This window comes from Marmota monax, unplaced genomic scaffold (assembly GCF_021218885.2).
Source record: "Marmota monax isolate L192 unplaced genomic scaffold, Marmota_monax_Labrador192_F-V1.1 WCK01_AAM20220418_F8-fsc00096, whole genome shotgun sequence".
Classification (NCBI taxonomy): domain Eukaryota; kingdom Metazoa; phylum Chordata; class Mammalia; order Rodentia; family Sciuridae; genus Marmota; species Marmota monax.
In genome coordinates, this window is record NW_026695236.1 from 463,906 (window position 1) to 484,069 (window position 20,164).

The 20,164-nt window shown below is 35.4% G+C and overlaps 1 pseudogene; it reads right to left on the minus strand.

Moving 5' to 3' along the window:
* Positions 1-17,469, minus strand: part of LOC124089362 (tripartite motif-containing protein 51-like) — a 42,929-nt pseudogene extending 25,460 nt beyond the window's left edge.
* Between the last annotated feature and the right edge of the window lie 2,695 nt (positions 17,470-20,164).

A 20,164-nucleotide genomic window follows, 5' to 3' on the forward strand; every position in this document is an offset into this window, starting at 1 on the left:
AGATAGGCTGGGATCCTGCAGAGGTCTTGATTTAATCAGGAGAGAGACAAGAAGCAGAAAGTCCAGTGGACAGTATTAGTAAATATTTAAGACAACTTGCAGGCATCAGGTGGAAAGTATATGAAGTACTTGCTTGATGCTAAGACAATAATATTTGAAGTTTTACATTTTCTTTTTAATGTAATCTTTTTTAATGAATATATCTGCAGGACTATGTAGTTTTAAGGAGGAATATGATCAAGGTTCAATATCAAATGATGCATCGGTTTCTCCTTGAAGAGGAGAGATTTCAACTGGAGATACTAGAAAGAGAAGCATAGGAAATTTTACAGCAACTCAGAGACAGTGGAATCAGAATGGCCCAACACAGAGAAAAGCTGAAGGAAATGTACAGAGAACTGATTGAGTTATGCCACAAATCTGACATGGAGTTGCTCTAGGTATCCAAGTTGGGTACTTCCTGAGAGAGAGGAATTCTTGTGTGGGCAATGTTGTCTGTAGACCCCACTGTGCTGAGCTGAGTGACAGGAACTCCTTTACACCCATCATTGTCCAATCACTTGTCTCTGTATATTCTGTTAATCTTGAGAGACTGTAAGTCATTCAGATGGTAAACAAGACAAAATTCTTGTATCAATAAGACTATGATAGCCACAGCGAATTTTCCAAAACTCAGTGATCATAGGAAAGTTAATTTTGTTGAGGAAATATCCGTTTATGTTTCCCAACTCCATTATCACACTCTGTTTTCCTGCCCAAAAGCAGCTGAGGCTTTGCCCCTCTTTTAGACAAGATGTACAGAGTTTGTTAATCAATTACAATGCACTGTTTTTCAAATAGGCCACTGTTTAGTTTTAATTTTTGGAGATGGTCAAGTCTGTTTTGGGAACTAAGACAGGAATTGAGTGACAATGGAAACTAGGTCCTGTTGCATAAGTGCACAGATCCTTTGTAAGCTCCATCCTTCTCAGTGCACACCAAGGCTGTCTTTCACATTTAGTTTTGGCTTTGGTATTAACATAGTCTAACGTGATTTCTCAGAGAAAAAAAAAGTTACACACACACACACAAACACTCATATACACACATACACACACACACAGACAACAAAGTATGAGAGAGAATGCAGAAGAACAGTGTTTACTTTATTAATATTATATCTTTCTTTTTTCCTTTTAGGACTTATGGGACATATTTGAAAGGTGAGTTTTATGTATTAATCTCTGGTTTATGAGAAACTTGTTTTTATCTTGAAGAAGATAAATTTTTGTTTTCAGTTATTAACATCTTTGTCCATAGATATTTAATATTTTGTTTGAAAAGAAGCTCTGAGGTAATATGTTCCTTGGTCTCAAAAATGTCGTTTTGTGGCTGAATTCAACTATACCTAAGAATGATTTGGTGTTCTGGGCTTTGTTGCACCCATTCCTTCTATCTTCTCCAGCCCAGTCCCAATAAACATGACTAAGGAGATTTTCATAAGGTATCACACAAAAGAATCTAATTCTAGTGCGGTAGAATATAAACAAGATAGGAAAGAATAATACTCCCTAGGATGGGAAAAAGAGGGGGCTTCATTACCATAAGTAACAATGACCAGATCCTGTTTCATCATGGCAAAGCCCTTTTTCAGAGGGGAAGGGCTGCCTGAGAACCCTGAAGATCAGTGCTACCAGGCTGTACTAGATTCCCTTCACGGGCAGAGATGATCAAAGTTGCTGGCTCAACGATCTTTCCCATTTATAAACCAATGACTGTATCATTGGTGACCTCTGTGGACCAAAGTCCCAAAGATTGAACAATCTGCTTTCTGTAAGTTATCCAGGATCTTTGGATTTCCCAAGGTTGATTCAGGAATACAGGGAGGGGATGAAAATCCATTTTTTTAAGTTTGATAATGTTTGAGAAAAATAAAGACTGGATATTAGTACGTTTAATTTAGAAAAAAAGTATTATACAATCCCAAGAGTGTTGAATAAAATGTATACCTAATTCACCAACATGGGCAATTTCTTCAATATCATGGATTAAAAGTGGTAATTTTGTAATGATTTTGTGTTTGATCTTTGGTTTGAAAGTGTAACTGATGTCATTCTTTATAGAATCAAGTTGCTGGAGATGCAGAAGCTCCAGCCAGTGAACCCAGAGCACTCTTCATTACACATCACTGGAATCTTGGATATGCTGAATAAGTTCCAAGGTAGGAGTGGGCCCGCTGGCATTCAGGTTCAATTATTTTAGTAGGTTCCTCAAAAAAGATGCTTTCCATTTTTAATTTTTTGAAATGAAATCATTTATATCTTCTTTTCCTGTCTAGTCATAATACAATGATCAATACCACATTGGTTAACTTGTAGTTCAGATACATATGTTATTTTTGATACAGACAGTACAAGAGAAAGAATATTATTGGTGTTTTGTGGCTATTAAGCAATGCAATGCTTTCTTCTCAGAGCAGCCATCAATATTTTGTGTTTTTCAGTTTATTCTAATTTTGAAGGTTTAAATATGATTTTGGTGGTTTTCAATCTATTATATATTCCAAGTGCATTTATGATGTGCAATGAGCAAATAATAATTACTATTTATAAAATACAAGTTTTTAATGAACCAAAAAATGACTAAACTTGTTATAAATAGAACAATTTTAATATCATCAGATGGATTTCAAAACAACTGAAAGGTAAGTGATCTTTGAACATGACCCAGACATGTTTGCCCCACTAGAGAAGAGGTCTAGATATCAGAAGGCTGAAATCCAACTTTAATTGAATGTATGGTCTGAGTAGATAATGTAAGTCAGAGATTCTTTTCAGTAAAGGGTACAGATGTTGCTTTCTCTCAAATTATTTGATGTGTGATAATGAAGCGGGCACAATCATTGCAAAGTCATATCTATTTATTAACAATATTAAAAACAACTCAAGAAGAGATTTCTGCTAAAGAAAAAAGGACTCTTGGTTTTTTTTTTCTGAAACAAACCATCCAAAAGTAAATATTAAGTCACCCTTCATACAGCACAGAATACTTTCAGTTTTCTTTTGATTGCCAAGATAATTTAAAGATTTCTGGGTGCTAATGAGGGCATAGGAACCATTCTTCATACATGATTCAGTTTGAAATCTCTCTACTCTCTACAGTTTCTTTTAGGAGGAGTCAATAAAGAGATTGATTAGGGAGATAATCTTTGCCCAAGGCAAATGCAGACACCATTTACTGATCTGATTTTTTATTTTATTTTTGCAGTACACAATGGACTTATTCAAGGATGGGCCAATTGCTACATGAGTCTTCCTGATGAAGTTAGAAATAGGATATTTGGAGGTGATGGTGCAACTGAAAATCCCCAGACACTGGAGAGTTATGTTATATGGGTGTTGAGGCCTTTAAATCTGGTAAACACTATTGGGAGGTGGATGTGGGGAACACCTCCAACTGGATTATAGGTGTATGTAAAGAATTTACAAGTGACAGTTTTGAAGGTAAGAAAAGTTTTGTCTTATTTTCCTTGAAGAAGAACAATCACTGTATTCTCTCCACCAACTCCCCATCTTTCATCCTTAATTCATTATTTGCAAAGGCCTACAGGTCGAGTTGGAGTCTTTCTTGATTATGAAAATGAAACTATGAGCTTTTATGATGTTTGCCGAGGTTCCCTCATTTACAGTTTCTTTTCTTCCTCCATCACATCCCCTCTAACTCCTTTTGTTGTCTTTGGTTCTTCATAAAATTGAGGTTTTCCTAGGCATGGTTTCACATGCCCTTAATCCTTGCTACACAGGAAGCTGTGACAGGAGGACCACAAGTTTTGAGGACAGAATGGACATTTAAAAGAGAGATAAAAATGGGGATCAAAGACAGTTGAATTAGTAGAGTACTTTCCTAACTTGTGTGAGTCTCTGTGTTCATCCACAGTAATGAGAAAAGAAAAAAAAATTAAAATGAAAGAAAAAAACTGAGAAAATTCAAAAAAAACTATGATAATTCATTGGTGAATGCCCAAGTCTGAAGATATAGTGTTCTTGGGAGTTTCTCATGTTATGTTACATGCCTACACATGATGTCTGGAGGTCTGTTTTAACTTAAGGAACTGTAATCATTTTATGGCCATAAATTGTGATAACCACATTGAATTTATAAATTTGTTCATTAAATTTTATTTTAATAAAGTGTTGTGAAACCACCATGATATGATTTGAGGTTATTTTTCAGTCCCTTCAAAAAAATTCAATACCTATTAACATTAACTTTCCATTCATTCCCACTTCACAATACCTGGAATTCTCTTAACTCTTTAGGTTTTTATGGATTTGTGTATTACAGAGAGTTGATGAAAATGGATATGTGTTGTTTTTGTATCTTCTCTCATTTAGTATAAAACTTTCAAGGCTCATCAACAATGCAAACTATGTGTTTAATGTACATTTTTTTATCAAACCTGTGCAAATGCTCATCAAATTCATATTTACTTATTGCCCCTAGACTCTAAATTCCAAGATCAGAAGGGTAGTACTACCATATTCTTATTATCCAAAATGCAATTCTTAGAAGGTAATACATGATACAATGGAGTGAAAGAGTGGATTAATTAACCAATAAAAGTTATATCAAGAAATACCAGTATAGCATTAAGAATACTTCCCAAAATGCAGTTAACAAGGGAAGAAAATACTAATAAATAATTTTAATAAAAGTCAAGTAATAGGTGATTTCCAGATTCATAATCTTCTATGGGCTGGATCTGAAAGTCCCTGAAAGGGCTAAGGGTTTAAAGGCTCCTTCCTGAGATGGGCTGTTGGTTCAACAGTTATACAATCTTGGTGGTATGCAAGAAGAAAAAGGGTTTCCCAGGTGGGTGGCCCAGGACTATGAGTAGACCTATTGAGACAGAATTGCAGACAACTGAGAAGTATTGAAGATGGGATGCAGATTTTTGTCTTGGCAGTCAGTCAGATCCCTGAGCTCTCCTCAACTAAGCAAATCTGTTCACTTTCTTACAAATCCACATCCAATGAAGAAAAACGTGCCAGTTCAAAGTGGTTGTGTTTTGTTCAAAAGGAGAAGGCAACCACACCTCACCTTTGGTTTCTCCTATTCCCTGTGGCACCCCCCACCGCTCTGCCAGGTGACTGTTATGCCTCATACTGGAGAATAGAGGTAAAAAATAGAAGCACGGATAAGACTGAGGTGGAATCTGAGCTGCTGTTCCAAGAGGGCCACCTAGAGGAAGGAGGCTCAGGTTATTCAAATGTGGAGCAAGAGGGTGATGACCAGAAACGTGTTTGGAGGGTTAAACTGAAAACGCTATGTGTTGTGCTAAGGAAGAAATGGATTTTCTTGCACACCTCACAGTGGATGGTATCTGGCACTACTGGGATAACAAAGCCATTCCACATACAGAAGATTTCTCAGAAGAAGCTAAAGTCTTATGTCATACATAGGGCCAGCATTCAGAGTGTCCTCAAATTGGCCACCTTATAAGTCTTTCTTGAATGTAGAGATTTTTATGCAAACTTGTAGACCATGGGAATCCGTTTCGCGATCGCATTTGATCAATAGAAACATAAAGATAAGACTATGGATGTGAATGTAGCCATATGCCCAAGCGCCACTGATTTTGGAACCCAGGATGGAAGAGCGATTTTGAAAGAGTAGCCTTGGCAGTTGCGGAAACTGAACGCTAGGTGGCACACAGTTACCTTGACTTGGAAAAACAGATCTCATTTTTAGCCTTTTTGTATCACATGTGTTCAGCATTCTCTTTTTTAACAGATCAGAAAGGATATGTGAACTGCATGATTTTTAGAAGCGCACACAGAAAGTATATTTTGTGTGATTTATAACCGCATTAAAAAAAAAGTGTCAACAATGTAATTTTGTAATGACTTAGAAAACGGTGAGGGATGTCAATGAAAACATAATCTCCAATATATGATTGGAAGAGCTGCAGATGAGAAATATGATTTAAAAAAGTTATGATTCCAAATACATTAAACTGTTACTTTTCATTGAGGATGCACTCTATTATATGGAAAAATTACTATATATATGGAATATAGGCTTACCGTTTTTTACTTCAATTTTGTCATCAACTCTTCCACTAAAATAAGCCTTAGGTGAGATAATTAGGCCTCATCACCATGTTAAAACTTATGAGACATTTTTTTTGTTTATATCATTCTTATAGTGGTGGTGGGAATGAATTATACTCAGTTACACCGGAACCCACTGCTCCCTAGATTTAGTACTCCACTAATGAGCTCAGCCTGAGTCTTTTCTGTCATGCCTGGTGAGTGGCACACCCCTGTAATCCCTAGCAGCTTTGAGATAGAGGTAGGAGGATTGCAATTTCAAAACTATCCTCCACAAATTAGCAAGGCTCTGAGCACATCTGTGAAACCCATTCACAAATGTGACTCAGTAGTGAAGTACCCCTGGGTTCAATCATGCTATAAAAAAAAATCATTTATCCAACATTCACCTTATGAAACTTATATATTCTGTTGTTATCTCAAGAACTGTTCAGAGAGGAATACTATATGAAAAAATAAACCTTCATATAATTAAAAACACACAATATTTGATTTTGCTACTTTTACCAACAATCAGTTGATTTTAGATGTCTGTGCTTATGTCTGGGTCTTCTCTTTTAATTGATAAATTATTTTCCTGATGATTCCAAGGAAAAAAAAATGAACTCATCATTTCTTTGGGAATAAGGACATGTAATGCTTTTGTAAGGGTCCCGTGAAATGTCGGAGAAAGAGACCACCAAGTGACCATTCATGCAATTGGCAGAAGGGGGATTTATTGAACCAGCATGCTGGGGCTCCGTGCCCACTCAGAAGGGAAAGCAGCCCAGAGCCCTGAGCAGAGGCTGAGCACTGCTTAAGTACACTTTTTGGGGAGGGTGGAGGGCTTTGTATACATCAGAACAAATCATCATGAGGCGTGGGAAAATTGAACAACAACTCCTAAACATGATTAGTTCATTCATTGGCGGGAACAGGTCAGGCTGGAGTGATAGGTCATTCAAACTGATTGGTTCAGGCCCTGTAAGGCCTACGTGCAACCACACAGACCCCTTCAGTTATTAAACAACCAGACAATCAGGGGAAATGTTTACTGGGCGGTTCTAAGCATTGTCTTAACAGCTACAGAAATTTCAGGTTTTGCAGGTAGCATAGAAACCTAACAATACCTCCTTTACATTTTAACTCAGACCTTGCAGCTTAGAAACTTTTACAACACCCGGTCTTTTACCCTTTAACTTTTACACTTTAACTTCAATTTCTTTTACCCTTACACTTTTAAATGAATATCTCTGCAGGACTATGTGTCTTTAAGGAAGAACATGATCCAAGTTCAATATCAGATGATGCACCGTTTTCTTCTTGAGGAAGAGCAATTTTAACTAGTGACACTAGACTGAGAAGCAAAGGAAATTTTTTAACAACTCAGGGACAGTGAAATCAGAATAGCCCCAAAGAGGGAAAGGCTGAAGGAAATGTAGAGAGAGTTGAATGAGATGTTACACAAACCCTAAATGGCATTGTTCCAGGTGAGGAGAGAGGATCCATCCTCAGAAATAGGAATCCTTCTTTGGGTAATGTTACTTGCAGAGACCACTAAGCTTAGTGGAGGGACATGTGCTCCTTCATACCCAACCCTACATTGGGTCAATCACTTGTTTCTGTGCCTTCTGGTATTCTTGGGGAATATTTTAGTAGCTAATAGAGTATAAAATATTTTTCTCTGTGTCCAGGAGACTATTCATACAGAAAACTCTGGCTAAGGGAATATTAAAAAATATACAGAAAAATTTACAAATGTACAAAAATTAAGTTTAAAGTAATCATATATGCAGCAGTCTGGCTGGGCACAAAGTGAGGAGCCACTCAAGCAGGAACAAACTTTATTTCCAAAAGTACCAGGAATGCCAAGCACCTGGCCTTCTCCTGGGACACACTACTCCAACCAGAAATCCCTCCTACTGCACTTCCCCAACCAATGGGAACTCTCTGGGGAGTCCCTTGAGAGCTCCAAAGTAGCAGGCCAATGCAGATAGCAGGGGTCTAATTTCCAATTGAATGCCCATCTTAACATAATCATTATCATCTCAATGGCTTGCTGGCATCAACTTTCAACCAAAAATGCTATGTCATTCCTACTTGGCTATGGCTCTAAGCACATAGAATTTATAAGCACTAAATTTTTAATTTGAAAACAACCCATCCTCATGTGGTGACACATGTGTGTGATCCCAGCAATTCTGGAGGCTGAGGATGAATGATTCCAAGTTTGAAGCCAGCCTCAACAACTTAGTGAGACCCTAAGCAACTTAGCAAAATCAAAAAAAGAAATTAAAAATGGGCTGTCTATGTAGCTCAGTGTTATAATACCTCTAGGTTCAATTATTTGTACAAAAAAAAAAAAAAAAAAAAAAACGTATCCAGAAAAATCATTTTGTGCAAATTATGCATTTACCTGTGGGTATTGATAATGGGTTTTTCCACTGTCATTCAAAAAGAAATCTGTTAAAATCTGCTTAGTTGTTCAACTAATGGTTTCACTAAACTTCAGAGGTATCCACAGTCCAGCCAAATCCAAACCCAGTAGCTCTAGAAAAGAACAAAGTTGGTCATTTATAAAAGGTTTTATGGTTTCTAATGACCACACCCATTTCATCAAAGTATAGATGAATGGGATTAGATTTTCCAATGGCAGACACACCATGATTTCAAAGAGTCTATTAAAAAACCTTTAACATATTTAATCAAGTTTCCAAATCCAATCTCTAGCATTAAGCCATCCCTTAAATTAATCTACATAAACCACAATTTGTTATATGTAATAATAAATGAGCAAGGGAGGCTGAGGCAGGGGGATCATGAGTTCAAATCAGCCTCAGAACCAGTGAGGCAGTAAGCAACTCAGTGAGACCCTGACTTTAAATAAATACAAAATATAGCTGGGGATGTGTTTCAGTGACCAAGTGCCCCTAAGTTCAATTAGTGGTATCCCCCAAAATAAATTAAAAAAAATAAATACCCCAAACAAAAATGTCATATCTGTTTTTGGGAAATTCTATTTTAATCTCTTGTCTTATCCTATTATTATTCCTAAACCTTAGTTTTCTGTCTGAATCTATATCTGTTTCTTCCCTTTATTTCTTTTTAGAACACTTAGGCAGTTTGCAACCAAATGCTTGTAAAAGGATGACTTGATCATCTCATTCCAAGTATCAGTGGGAATAATTCTTAACAATTGAAATCCCATTGTTTACAAATTATATGCAATTGCTTAGATATGTCATGTTTTGTCTTGTTTTATTTGTTTGTATAATTTTGTTTTGTTTTTGTATTTTGGTACTGGATATTGAACCCAGAGGCACTCTACAACTGAGCTACATGACCAGCCATTTTTATATTTCATTTTGAGACTGAATCTCCCTAAATTGACCAGGTTTGCCTAGAATTTGAGATCCTTCTGCCACAGCCTTCAAACCGAGATTAGAGGCATGTGCGACTGAACCTACTTATGTTTGCTCTTTTATATTTGTAATAAAGCTGAACATATTTTCTTAAGTTCAATGGAAGGTGTTCATCTTAGTTTTTTGGGGGTGTGTTTTATTTGGGGGGGCATTTGTTTTAATATATTTATACATGTACACAATAAAACAGAATAATTTGATCAATTTCATTCCCCAGTATCTTCTTTTTATCTCTCCTACTTCCCCTCTTTCACTTCTTCTATGCCACTTGATATATATATATATATATATATATATATATTCTAGTTGGTTGTACATGGCAGTAGAATGCATTTTGATATATTGTACACAAATGGAGCTTCTCATTCTCTGGTTGTACACATGCAGAGTAACACAAGTAGTATTATCATACATGTATATAAGGTAATAATATTAGTCTGTCTCATTCTACCATCTATCCCCTCCCCCCACATCTCCCCTCATTCTCCTTTATATAATCCAAAGTTCCTTCATTCTTCCCTGCCTCCACTAGTCCACTATGGATCTATGTATGCTTATCAGAGAAAATATTTGGCCTCTGGATTTTGGAGATTGGCTTATTTTACTTAGCATAATATTCCCCAGCTCCATCCACTTACCTGTAAAAAAACACAATTTCATTCTTCTTTAAGGCTAAGTAGTATTCCATTGTGCATCCACATTTTCTTTATCCATTCATCTGTTGAAGGGCATCTAGGTTGGTTCCATACTTTAGGTATTGTGAATTGAGATGTTTTAAACATTGATGTGGCTGCATCACAGTAGTATGCTGATTTTAACTCCTTTGGGTATAAACTGAGGAGTGGGATAGCTGGGTGAAATGTTGGTTTCATTCCAAGTTTTCTGAGGTATATTCATACTGCTTTCCAGATTGGTTGCACCAGTTTTCAGTCCCACTATCAATGTATGAATGTACCTTTTTCCACACATCCTTGCCAAAAATATCATACTGCTCATATCATTTTCAATTGTATGGATTTTGGTGAAGCTCCTCTTTAGAATCAGCCACATAGGAAGGACCATTAACCTTGTTTCCTTGGCCTACTCCACAGATTTCAACCATCTCAGCTGCATGTCAATTATTTCTTCCCTTTCCATTCTCTTCTCTCATTTTAAGGCAAAAATGAAAACCACCAATAATTTGGATTAGAAATTTGAAAATAGTAACCATATGCACCCTTGGAGAGCATTTGTGCTTTTCACCAACAGAAATCATACTATTTATGAGAGCTCAAAAAACTACAAGGGTAAAGTATAATGAATGAAGGAAGTGAGGAAATTCTCTTCTATGGCATGGTATGAATAAACTATTTATATTAAGACTTTTTATTGCCAGGTATGGGACGGTGCCCATGTGTAATACCAGCTTCTGCAGACACTGAGGCAGCAGAAGCCCAAGATTGAGGCAAACCTGAGCAACTAAGTGAGGCCTTATGTCAAAACAAACAAACAAACAAAAAACCCCTGGGGATGTAGCTCAGTGGTAGAGCGCTTTCCTAGTATATGCGAGGTTCTGGGATCAATCTCCAGTACTGCAAGGAAAATAATACCCCAAAATACATTTTATTGGCTTTTATTTTTGAATCCTCTAGTTGGCTAGAGTTTAAAATCTAATATTATATTGTATATAATGATATAAAGGCCTGGGAATGATTTGTAATCAAATTGATTAAAAGAGATATCTTGTAGATATCAGATATCCAAGGATAGCTGATTTACTTGAATCATTTCCTAAATCCAAAAACTTGTGATAGAATTACAGGTTAGATGCTGGAGCTGATTTCTGATCTCCAGTTACACATACCAGATTTCTTTGTATGAAGTAGAAAAGTAATGATCTGGGGGTGGCAGCATCATATAATTTAGGATCCTGTGCACTCTACATGTGAATCTAGATGGATAGAATGATGGATGGATAGATGGAGATAGTAGATAGATAGAGATCTATATCAGGGATTCTTGAATGAAGTATTTTTTGAGTAAGGACAGGTAGAAAGAGTGTGGGTGGGGTGTATTGCAGTAAGAACTAAAAGAGGAAGTTTGAGGAGGAGAAGATCAGGAAAGAGTACAGGAATTAACTGTCAGGAACTGCTTGAGGTGAATAATTACAGTTGACCTAGTGAAGTGGGGTCAGAGTTTCCAAGAAGAGGACTGACAGGATGGCTCAAATGTAATTCTTCTAGGATTGGGACTGCAGTCAACAACCTCATTATAATCATTATAATCATATGTTCTTTCTGGAATTTTAGAGGCCACTACTAAAAATAAGGTCTATTATTTTTGAAAGGTCCTTTCTTTACAATCTTTGTAAGTATGAATGAAAATGTTCTCTATTCTAATTATCTTTATGAAATTAGTCTTTTTAACTTTTATGGGACAAGGATTGTCAAGATAGCTTTTCTAGGATCCTCAAATTAGAGCTAACCTGTTGTGAAGATGCCAATATTTGACATCTTACTTTTTACACTCTCTTTATTCTGTTTCTTTCTCCCACTTATTTTGTCAGATTATCTTCTACCTCTGATTATTTTATACCACCTCCATTAAATATGCATTTTACTCTTAGTACCTTTTTTTGCATAGAGAGATTTGTTGTGGAAGGTTTTTAGGGCTAGTTATGTATGAGAATTATACTAACCACATTGTCCCAATCATTTCACGTGTTATCCTGGACTTCTTGCACATTGGAATGAACCCTGACCCTACTAAGCTGTTGTTAAATTTTTCCTCCACACTTTTTGATGAATCCTTGTTGCTGAATTTGACATTTTCAAATCTGCCAGATGTTCTGTTATGTTCTTGTGCTTCATCCTGAAAAGATTCTGGTACCCCATGGATCTTGTAGATATCTTTGGTTTGCCTGTACCTGCACCCATTTTGGCATTTTGGAGAGCATGCTGTACTCCAGTTTTATTATAGACATGGTTCATAGGCTTTGATTTTGTTAACTTGGTTTTTCTTTTTATGTCTATTTATCTATTTGGAAATGTTTTAAAAGTACTCTACATCTCTTTTTTTTCAGAACTCCCACATATAACTACTATAAACATATGAATTAATAATTCTTACAACTTGGATCTTAATGTTTTTAGCACATTTAGTACCTACAAGTTGTGCACAAGAGATAACTAGGATAAATAAATTGTAGAAATTGTTATGCAAGTTTGGGGAATTTAGTTGCCACTGTCTTCATATCACTTTCAATACTTCTCTCCTAATTAACATTTATTTGATTAAGAAAAAACTGTGTTAATTGCCTTTTTGAAAAAAAAATTGTACATTTTTAAAAATACAGGGCACTTTCTACCAAGTGCTATTGCTATTGTGGATAAGGCTCTCTTTTTATTGTCTGTGTGTTTATGTATGCTTCAATAGTACATTTTTTAAAAAGTTTTTGAGTACTACTTTAGGTCAAAGTTGAGTGAAGTAGCAGGGCTATAGTTCTTTATGACATATCCATTAAAGAGATAAAATTGTTCATTTTAATGTAATTTATTTTTTATTTACTATGTGTTACTTTAAGATTTTTTGTTGGAATTAAAAAGAAATGTATGTGATGGGTAGAATAAAGGAAGAAATTGTGGTAGGAATCAACCTAATGTTTTCTGGGAGATAAGCACTTTATAAACATAAAGTATAATATTATATCAAATGTAATTGTAATTTTATGTCTAATTCATGAATGTATGAGTTAAGAAACAGATAAGCAAAGAGCTGATTCTTGTAAGCAATGCCATCTTTTTATAACAGCAAATTTAGAAGTTTATAGTTTTTGGATTACAGTATTGTACTTAATTGAATGAATAAAGCTGCCTCTTAGTGTGTGGTAATGTCAGCAATGTTATTTTTATCTTTGCATCCCATATAGTGAGGTCAAGGTTTAAAAATCAATAGATGCTAAATGAATTCTAAAATGCATTATTTAAAAATGCATGAAGAGCTCCATTTGAAGTCATATATCTCACTTTCTTTTTTTAATTTTTTTATTTGTTTTAATTAGTTACACATGAAAGTACAATGACCTCGACATATCATACATTTGAATCAGATGGGACATAATTTGTCATTTTTCTGAGAGTAGAGGTTACAGAATCACATTGGTCATGCAGTCACATATATACACACAGCAACAATAATGTCTGTTTCATTCTACTATCCTTCCAGAAACACATCACTTTCTAACCTCTGCTATCAGCCTTACTGCCACCTTGTGCCTTGCAATTTAAAGTGCTTGACTTGCATGCATAATACTGGTTTCAATCCCTAGTACCACACACACACACACACATACACACAAAAAAAAAAGTTCGTGTAATGTATGTTCACAACCATGGTAAAATTCTATATTAAATGAAAATACAAACAGCACATCCCCAATCCCCCACTTTACAACACAAGAATATCAAAATTTTCACTTATTGCATATAATTTCACTTTTTTAAAGAAAGGCTGGTTAACATGGAGAAGACTCTAGTCTCATTGTATTTATTTGGCATATATGTAGCAAAACCATCAAAGATCTCCTAAATACTCAAAAAAAAAAAAAAAAAGAGTAAAAAGATTCAGGTATTTCTCTGATGGTGCAGATCAGTGATAGAGTTCCTGCCTACAAAACATGAGGCCCTGAGGTAAATCTTCAGCAGAGAGTAAGCTGAGAGGGCAGAGAAGAAATGAATATACATGAGAAACATATCTTTGATTATTGATTGATTGATTGATTGATTGCAGTGCATGGAACAAATCCAAAATCTCACATATGCTAAGCAGGTGCTATACCACTGAGCTCTATCCCCAACTACGGTCTTTTAAAGCCTCATTACCCTGCTGAGTGTGGCCTCAAATTTGTGCTTCTTCTGCCTAAGTCTCCCAAATTACTGGGATTACAGATGTGAACATGTGGCCTCATGGTTTGTTTCTCACAGACACTCATAAGTTGAAGCCTCTTATGGGTTCTGTTAGGGCACAAGCCAATTTGCCTTAACATAGAGGGCAATTTTAAAGAATTGGAAAGTGTGTTGTTCTCACTTTTTTCTCCAAATATAGGAGATAGTCAAAAGAAAGATTTTCAACAACTGGATTTTTTATCTGTGGATGCAAAAATGGGCAAATTGTTGCCATGTGCCATCCAGTAGGAAAGCTGAAAAATATTGTGATGAAGGGGGCCTGATTTGGGAAAAGGCTTGGTGTTTTCCACAGCATATCTGTTTTCATCCTATAAGTTCAAGTTCATCCTTATGACACACCAACCTGCAAGATATTTCTGAATATGCTGCATTCACAATAACAGGGATTTTATTTATATAGAAGGAAAAAATGATAATTACAATAGAATAAACACTCAAAAGAGTTCATGTTTAGTTCAATAAGGTATGTTTTTTTTTTAAATTCTAGGGATTGAACCCAAGAGCATTTAACCACTAGACCACAGCCTCTGTCCTTTTGATTTTTTTTTTTTTTGGGGGGGGAAGGGATAGGGTATCACTAAACTGTTGAGGGAATCAGTAGTTTGCTGAGGCTGGCTTTGAACTATGATCCTCTTGACTTGCCCTACTACTGAGCTATAGTCTTAGCTCCTTAAGTTAACATAAAAAGATTATGTGTACCCACCATGATTGTAACACACACACACACACACATACACATATGCACACACAAACACACACACACACATACACACACACACCTATACTACCTTTTCTCCATTTTGGGTGAATTGATTACTAGGATTTATTAGATATAGAGGGGCATTTCACACTGACAGGTGCATTGTAAATAGCCAGATCTGGGTAGATACGCAAACTCTTGTGTTCATGTATTAGAATTTGATTTGGAATCAAAAATCCATGTTTCTGTAATCATACAAAGGTAACAAAACATTGAGTCAACCACAACCTATATTATGGATAATGGACAACTAAAGATGAATTTATTAAAGGGAAATTGAGCCAACAAAATTTTACATTGTATCCTATCTTCATATTTAATAAAATAAGATTAGATAAAGATAAGGAAAAGATAGAAGTATAATATTATTGCTTTGCTTCAACTGAGAAGGGATACCTCAAATATGGAGTTACGAGGCAAAGAAGTCAGGTTCCTGAATTATTCCTAATTATATGTCAAGTGCAAAACAAAACAAAAAACAGAAAGCAAAAATAAAACAAGCAAACAACAACAACAAAAAACCCAGCCTAACATGGAAATTCAGGAACCTTGTAGGATATTTCTATATAAAGGAAATTTTGACACTATTAAAAAAAAACTCATGCTTTCGTTATGCAAATGAAGGAACACACCAACATGATGCAGAGGTCTCTCTGTATTAGAGAGAAAATATTTGTTTTCATATCTTTATATTATTCACAAATAATTCATAAATAATTGTATGCAACAATTTGATTTCTGATAGTAAATATGTCATTAATATCAAGATTTCCTGATCCATTACCCAACCATTCTCCCTGAACAGCAGTGTTGCTTTGTATGCCCACAAGTAGAAGCCATCAAGAAAGATCTTCCTAAAATCCTGTGATGATTCCAATCATGAGATGAATTAGTAAATGTCTACCTTTCCTGTCTTAAGTTGTTTCTGAAGGAAGTAGACTCTCACACTTACACACCATTAATTGACTTTTGTGCTCTTCTCTTTTAGATTTCTCTGGTTTCCTTGGATCATTTCCCAAAAAGATCTCATTTGTTTTAGAAAATTCTCTTGAGAGACAAAAAAGTTTGAGACTAGACAAGCACACAGATATTTATTTGAGAGCCACAATGATAGATTTTTAAAAAAGTTTTAAGGGGAACAGAAGAATGGTGTTTCCAGGATTGATATGGGTAATTATCAATTTTAGGAGATTCAGACTACGGAATCGCAGAACTTAATAAATCATTTTCCTAGAGAAACAGGCACATCCAAAAGTTTAGTAAATTCTTAGGTAGTTTGGAATTTGCTTCAGAATTTGGATCTAATGACACTAATGTTCTATGAGTTTCAATGTACTATATCCTCTTTAGAAGGCTTTTGATTCTGTCCCCAGCCCATGGTGCTACCAATTGAACCCAGGGGCTCCTGCATGCTAAGAAGGTGCTTTACAGCTGAGCTACATCACCAGTAATTTTTTAAAGTTATTACTATTTTGTTTAGAGTTAAGGTCTAAGCTCCCTAAGGTATCCTCAAACTGAGTAACCTCTTGCCTCAGTCTCATGAGTAGCTGGGATTGCAGGAGTGCACTACCACCTCTAGCTGTACTAAATAGTTTTGTTAGTTTAGAAACTCTTTAATACTCATGATAGCTTTAAAGTTTCTGAAGTAGTATGCCATATAATCAATTTATTATAATAAAGAATAATAATTTAGGTTCATCATTCTTACAATCTCCATAAAGGCAGATACAAACACATATATTATTCAGAATTTTATCACTGGTATTTACAGTTCTATGGGACACTAAGTTAAGCTGTTGATTCTTTGCTTTATATTCTTAGTCATCCTGCACTCCAACTTTCTCAGTGACTTCAAAGCATCACTTACCAGGTACTAATCAGTAGCCTCCTCAATGGGACAGTGTCTGTGAGCCCTGTGCTCCTGAGACTTGGAGCAGAGTGAAGAGAGCAGGTTTTTGTCCTCCTCTCAGAAGATCTTTCTGTCTCATGGGTCACACACATGTGATCCTCAGAGCTCAGGAAATGCTTGAGACTGGCTTATCTGGCAGTGGATACAATATTTTTCAAAGGAATATTGCTCTTGAAGTGTCTCTGCTGTGATGGCTCCCTGACATAGGACAATGGTCAGGAGTTTAGGCTTCTTTTCAGTAAAGGCAGAGACATGCACTAAAGAAGCTATGCCCACATCCTATGGTGACTGGGTCTATAAGGTAATTTATGCAGATGGAGCAGATGAGTTCTTTCTGAAAGACTTGCAGGACGTCTGAGTCCATTCATTTCTTTTGTCTTTTTTCTTTTTATTTTTAAGGGATAAAAATCTGAACAATTTTAATTTTCTACCTAGAAAAAACAAAGAATTAAGAAAAGTTTTACTCAAGTTATGATGTAATAATAATCTTATGTCTAAAGAATAGAATTTACTTTTTATATGACACTAACAGAAAACTGAGGCATAAAAAGATCTCTCAAAATCTGTAGAAACCACTATGACTTCCCTAGTCATCAACATTCTCATTCTATATTTTTCTCATGCATAAACCAGTTTCATATAATCCCTAGTGCTCTTCCTTTCCAAAATTAAGATGAGACAGAATGGCTCCCACAGGGAAGAATGGTGAGCAGAATGGCTGTATTTCCATTAAGGAAGTGGTGACCAAAGAATGCCCTGTCAACAATCACAATCCCATCCAGGGAGTGGGCTTCAAGACATGTACCTCAGTCACTCAAGATCCAGAAATTTGCTGTGAAGGAGATGGTGACTCTAGATATGTACATGGATTCCAAGATTCCAAGCTCAGAAAAAAATTTCTAGAAAAGAAGAATACACAGTGTCTGAATTCTGTATCTATGTTCAATTGTCCAGAAAACCTAACAAGTATGAAGATTCACCAAACAAGTATTATATTTTGGTAGTCTACATTCCAGTTGTCCCATTCAAAAACCTAGACAATATGGATGAAAACAAATGGTTGGTTGTCAAATGAAGTTATAAGGCTGCCTTTTTTAAAAAAAAGAATCTCAGTTTCATGGAGATGTGACATTCCTCTAAACAGTTTTAAGCATGGGTGTTTAGCCCAATTTAAAATTTTATAGTGTGGATTCAGAATTCCCTTAACATCAGCCATAATACTTACTGCCAGTAATTCACATAGAAAAGCGTATGTGAAGGCTAGGGACTTGGCTCAGTGGAAGAGTCAGGCCCATCATTGTGGAGGCCCTGGGTTTGGTTTCCAGCACCATAAAAAAAAAAAAAAAATGAAGAAAGTGAAAAAAGAAAAAAAGTGAAAAGGAATGGCCCTGCCATTGAACTTTTACCTTAGTTATTTTATTTAAATATTAAATTTGATAGTATTATGATTTCAACCAGAATCCCCTACTCCCAAACAATTTCTAAATGTCTAAGGGCTAATGATTAAAGTTAATATTGCAAAACTGTATCAGATTTTAACAAAAGTCTACTGAAAAATATATTAATCTATTGTGATAAAATCCTACCTTTATTATATATTCTCCTATAAAATACACACAAATTACAACAGGAACATCTTGCAAATCATTAAAACTATTATCAAGTAATGTTCACATTAGAAAAATATGTATTTATCTTAATTGATGCCAGAAAACAATCAGTGCTTTCTTTCTGCTGGAATGTATTTTTTCACACTTTCTGAACAGGACCCCATAGCTCAAAAAAGAAGAACCAATACATGGGATGACAGATAATTAAAAACTTTCTGCACAACAAGAAACCAACAGAATGAAGAGAAACTACTGAACTGAAGAAAAATTTTGTCATCATCTCTATGACAGAGTATTAATATTCAGAACAGAAAGAACACAAAACATTGAGCACTATAAAAGCAACTAATCTAATTAACAAAGTAGGAATATGAACTGAACAGACAGTTCTCAAAAGAAATACAAATGTCTGACAACTATATGAAAATATGCTCAGTGTGAACAGGATGTGCACCTGTAATCCCAGAGATTGGAGACGCTGAGAAAAGAGGTTTGCAAATTCAAGACCAGTTTTAGCAACTCAGTAGACTCTAAGTAACTTGTTGAGATTCTGTCTCAAAATGAAAATTAAAAAGATCTGGAGAGGTGGCTCAGTGTTAAAACACCTCTAGGTTAAGTCTCTAGTACCCAAACTTCATAAAAAAAAATACCAAGGAAGGATAAAAGAGATATTTAATATTTTTAGCCCTCAGGGAAATTCAAATAAAAAATACACTGTGATTCTCACTCCAATGAGAATGGAAATTATCAAGAATACAAAACAAATAACCCAAATTCTTGTAGGGATGTGAAGAAAGAAAATATTATACCCTTTGGTGAGGATGTAATTTTTTTTTTAAATACAAAGGAACAATAATGCAACACATAAATTATTGAAGTAAATTAATCATCAAATTAATTCCAAGGGATGTACAAAATTAAGAAAACAGCAGTCTAATCATTTCTAAGAAAGAAAATTATATCACTTCACAGAAAATAAGTTTATTTTGCTTATAATTGAAGTTCACATATTTGCTTTCTTTGATATGGGAAAGTAGGAGGAATTGCTCTTCTGTATACTAATCTAAGAAATATGTGTGTGGGCTCACCAATACCTGCTGCAGAAGTAATAATATGAAGATTGTGTATGGTACTGGCAGGCTTCAGAAATCTTCCAGCCAGTCCAAAAGGCACTCTGTGGGTTCTGGAGAAGAATGAGTAGGGCTTTTCAAGTTTTTTTTTTTTTTTTTTCCCTAAAACCATACCCACTTTCTCTAAGAGATTGCTTTCCTTGGAGCTTGGGGAAGATGCTTGAATGGATGATCCATTAGGTTTGTCAAAAAAGAAACTGATTAAGCTCCTTAGCTAATCTCCATAAACAATCTTGTAAAAACTTCCTTTCATCAATAGCCACTGATTTTACAACACTTGAAACTTCATAGGTCAATGTTCAATGTAATTTTTTGGAAT